This window comes from Suncus etruscus, chromosome 3 (assembly GCF_024139225.1).
Source record: "Suncus etruscus isolate mSunEtr1 chromosome 3, mSunEtr1.pri.cur, whole genome shotgun sequence".
In the NCBI taxonomy this organism is placed as follows: Eukaryota; Metazoa; Chordata; class Mammalia; order Eulipotyphla; family Soricidae; genus Suncus; species Suncus etruscus.
Window position 1 is genome coordinate 169599231 of NC_064850.1, and position 4930 is coordinate 169604160.

Here is a 4930-nt window from a genome sequence, read left to right on the forward strand (position 1 = left end):
TACTAAACATTAAACTTATGGGGCATACAAGCATTGGTCAATTCAAACAAGCTTTTCACCAATTATATGCTTACTACAGGTATTTGGCCAAAAAGGGAAAAAGGATAGTGTGCCTTGTTAAGCACAGCCCAAAGGAGGTGGGAAAAAAAAAGGGGGAGGCATGACTCAATGACTGAATGACTGATCCTAGTAACCTTTAGCTTGACCGGAATCAGAGACATATAAGGAAATATTATCTTGTCTCTGGTCTCATGGCCCTGTGGTTAGTACAAGGGGCTATGTTTTAGCAAGATTTCCTATTTGCTCATGGGCTAGGAACCTGCCGGCAGTCACATATGCAGCTCAGTGGAACTATCCACAGAGATAGAGGCTAAGGTTGATAGCATCCATATTTGTGCAGGCTAGAGCAGTCTCCCACATCTCCCCCTTCTTTGTATAATAAAATAAAAAGTTTGGGTGAAGGGCCTGTCTTAGGTTGCTCTAATGGGCTTCCAGTTCTGGACGTGACTGAGTATCCAAATTATTCAGGCCTGAAAACAATTTTGAAGTCACGTTTGCCCCCAGACACTGGCACTAGGCTATCCCCATCGTAGGCACCTCCACAGCCTGGAGCAGAGTGAGCGGCGTTGCTCAGCCAGCTGTTGAAACTCTGCAAAACTTAGGGGTTGAAACCCTAGCTCACCGGTAGATTGAGTGTGCATAGGGTCCTGAGTGGAGAGTTGCTGGTAGTGCACTTGCACGGAGCGTTTGGTGGCTTCATCAACCTGATTCTTAACAAAATTCGTGAGGCGGCGGAATGCCCATGGGCCAAAGGAAATCAGCAGCATAAAGCCAATAAAGGGTCCTAAGAGGCTGGGTAACAGGGTGGATAACCAGGGAGAGGTTGAAAACCAATTCTGATACCAAGATTCATCCTTTTCTCTCTGTTTCTGTCTATGCTCAAGGCTTTCCTCAATTCTTTTAATACTGTCATCTACCAAGCCTAGTTTATCTTTGAAAAAGCAACATTCTTCTTTCAAGGCATCACAAATTCCCCCCTCCCTCAAAAAGGCAAGGTCCAATCCACGGTGGTTCTGTAGGACAATTTCAGCCAAAGAGGCAACAGTTTTCTTGAGATGTTTAAGTTCTTGCTTAAGTTCTCTAATGTCTGCATCTACAGCATGCTGAAGCTGGTAGAAGGACTCAGATGAGCGGACCATGGAGTAGATACCAGTACCAGCGCCGGCAGCACCAAGTCCGAGCAGCACAGCAATGGTCACAGCAGAAACAGGTTCTCGTTTATGGCGTAGCAAGGAGGAGTCAGTGGTGAAGAGGGGAAGATCTTCCATTGGGTGAACAGAGAGGCGAGGCAACAGCAAAACCAGCACGCAGTAGTCTTTGTGGGCAAGAAAAATTTTAGGAACCAAGACAGGGGTCAAACCAGTAGAGCAGGCAAAATAAGTACCATTGGGGGACAAAACATAGGAGTCGTTATGATTAACAACATAGGTTTGATTATAAACATCAATCAATTGAAGGGGAGGGAGCATTTGGGGTCCCAGAATGCAAAGGCCAACACCTACAACTTGACCCAGAGTTATGCCTTGGCCAGGGTCAAGGTCCCAGGCAATGGAGGGCTGATTCTGTAGAGATATAGGAGTACCAAAAACAGCCACTCCTTTATAAAATGGGGCTGGGAGGAATAGCAAATCCAACATTGTTCATATGCAGGGTCAGTAATGGTGGAGGCGGAGGCATTAATCATATCAAGAATAAGCTGTGAGGAGGAAAATGGACCAGAGGGGAGAGTAGGCTGAAAAAAGGTGATAGGTGTAAGAATAGAGTTGGGGGAAGGCATGTGGGTAAGATAGGGTGACCTTGGTTTACAGGCAGAAGACACAACACTTTATTTTACACAAGTTATTTTTGAATACCACGGGAATGCCTTCTGACTTCTGTGAGACTTCAGCATTCAAAAATTTTATAAGTAACAATCGCCAATTTTTTTTTAAAAACTTTTAAACTGAACCTAAATGATTTTTCTTAAACTTCTTAGTTATTATCTTAAAGCTAGATGCTTCTTTCTCTAGCCACATATCCAAATTCTTTTGGCCTTAACTTACACATAGCAGGAAAGCTGGGTGATTGCAAAGTCCAGAAATTCTCCAGGGAAAAGTTATCCCCGATGGCCATTGAGAAATCTGGGGTTTACCATCCCCTACACCTTCTTCTGCCATGTTCTCAGAAGGACAAAGCTAGCTTAACACATGATTTTTAGCAGGATGTTACAGTGTTTCAGATGACCAGACTGAACCAAGTTGAAAAAAAAATTAATTGAAATTTCAAAAATGGATAAGGCTTTAAAAATTGTATTTATCATGAAATGTAGAAATAACAAATAAATAGACAAAACAAAACAACACTAAACACAACATTGTGGCCACTTTCATTCATCACAACACACACATAAACAGACAAAAGGATCGATCCAAAACTTTTTTTTTTTTTTTTTTTTTTTTTGTAGAAAAACTTTTAGTTGTTAGAAGTACTTAATGTAGCTGGAGTGGAACTTTGCTGAAAATAAATTTTAAGGTTTAGATTTAGCATAAAACATTTTTAAAATAATACTAATTTGAAGTATAAAACATTAAATAAAATGGTTAATGAGCACTGTAAAAAGAGTTTGCACTTTGAAGTATGATATCATTTGCTGTAAAAAAAAGGTTTTCTTTAAATTGTTTTCACAGTAGAACAGTAAGACAGCTGCAATAAAGTGTTAAAATTTTTATGATTAAACACAATAGCATGAACTATGATTATTAAAGGTATGAAAAACTGACTTTCTGAATACACTTAAAAGGATAGTTGTTTTAATGCAAAGGTAAAGAACCATTGCTGTAGCACAAAATTAAAACTAAGGGTATTATGAAGCACACCTGGGTGTTAATTGTGCAATAATATTAACTATATTATTTAAAAAGGCTAATCATATTATTTTCCACATAATTTTTTTAAATACCTTAAAAATTAAAATAAATTTTCTAATAGAAATATAAAAGAATTAAATTATAATACTTGTGTGTTCGTTTAAATTTTAAAACACCAAAAGGTTTTTCTTTTACTGATAATTTGTTATTACAAATGACAGAATTATGACCTTGCTCTAAAATTTCTGAGAGGCATGAAAAAAGGGAGTGTATTGCTGTTATCTCCCTGTTGCTTTTTCTCCCTAGAAAATTTTTTAACCCTTACAGACCTGAATTTAGAAGGTTTTCTAATTTCCAATGTTTTAATAATTACAACACCAAATGCACAAAACTTAATTACACAAGTGCTTTTAGAAAAGGCACAATTATGCCGCATAATTTAATTCACAAACTTCACAATTATTTGAGGCCTCTTATGAGACACACAAAATTCTGACAATTTTTACTATATATTTCACATGAACAGTTTCTGAATCCTTTTAACTCTACCAACTGTGGTCTTTATCTTAGAAAAACATTTTAGGACTGCAATACTACCCTAAGGGATGGGGAGGTTCCACCCTGCTCGCTGATTGCTGAAGTGGCAGCCTGGCCAGGAGGGTGGGGGGAAGCAGCAACAGTTTGTTGCCGCGTGTGGGGGAGCTGCTGGAACACCAGCTCTGGGGAGTGGGGCAGCAAGAGCCGTGTTGGCAAGCTGGGACCTGGAAAGTGTGTGCTGTGCCTTTAAGGTATGAAAAGGGGCGAGGCCAGCTATAGAAGCGTAGAGGTCAGACAGGGTCCGGACACCCCCCCCCCCTCAGGACAATTGGGGGAGGGAGCAGGATCCTGGCCATCCTCACCATGATCTATGGAGGCTGGGTCAGCTGCTGCAGCCGGTGTCCGCTTACCTAACAGCAAGGGCCTGAGCGCGAGTCCGGGGTCTGGTGGGTGTGTGAATGGGGGCAGATGGGGCAGCGCAGGCTCATTGAAAAAGGGGAACAAATATCTGGGAGAGGAATGACCAGCCCGAAGTTGGGCGATCTGGTGTTCAAGGTGAAGGATTTCCTTAAGATCATGAATTTGGTGTTGAAGAGGGTCGGAGGGGGCGGGGATAGAGGAAGCTGAGAGAGGAGCAGGCAGGTTGTAGGGAGGGGGCACCTGAGTAAGGGGAGGGTCCTTATGGTGGTAATCGGCAGCTTCCCTATCCAGGTTTGCGGCATCAGCGGGGTCCAAGGTGTTATCCTTGGGGGGGCAGAGGCCACCGCACTCAGAGGGGGGTAGAGGGTGGTAACAAAGGAACGAGTATGCTCAACCAGAGAAGGAGGGGAGGGTGGTGATGTCTGAGTAGCAGAATCAGTGAGAGGAGGAGGATCAGGCAGAGGCAAGGCGGGCAAGATCAGCAAAGGAACTGGCTCGGGAGTGAGAGCGGGAGGCAGACCTTGTGGACAAAAAGTAAGAACTGCAACAGATGTTTCTTTCTAACGTCAATATTACAACTGTTAAGTTGTTTTTGGATATCAGAGATGAATCTAGCTTCTACACTTAATGAGTTCCCCATCCTGTCCAGGGGAAGAAATGGGACGGCGGCTATGCCTTAGCTAAGATTTGACTACCCCAACCCTGCACCACCCTGATGGGGCTTTACCTGGTGTCTGACGGGCAGGCTCCGGATTCGTCGCTCATTGCCATCCGATCGGTAGTCGGTAACCTCAGGAACCTACGTTGGGCGCCAGTCTGCGGCTTTCTGGGGACCCCGGCCAGCAGGGTGAAGGGGATGAATGCCGCAACTTATTCGTGGGTTCACTGAAGCCGACCCGATCCGAAATATCTATGGGAAAAATCTGTAGAGGTTAGAAAGAAGGCCTAAGTCTTTTATCTGATCAAAGGCAATTTATTAAGCAGGCAAGCACTTATATATATTTTTTACACAAGGGAAAGTATGTCTCAAAAACTATTGGTCATTTCAAACCATCTCTTATCCAATT

The 4930-nt window shown here is 42.7% G+C and overlaps 1 non-coding gene across 1 annotated transcript; it reads right to left on the reverse strand.

The window, feature by feature from the left end:
- Positions 1-2807: 2807 nt before the first annotated feature.
- Positions 2808-2934, reverse strand: LOC126005044 (small nucleolar RNA SNORA22). Its single transcript, XR_007494227.1, has one exon. It is a non-coding gene; the product is annotated as a small nucleolar RNA SNORA22 (small nucleolar RNA).
- Between the last annotated feature and the right edge of the window lie 1996 nt (positions 2935-4930).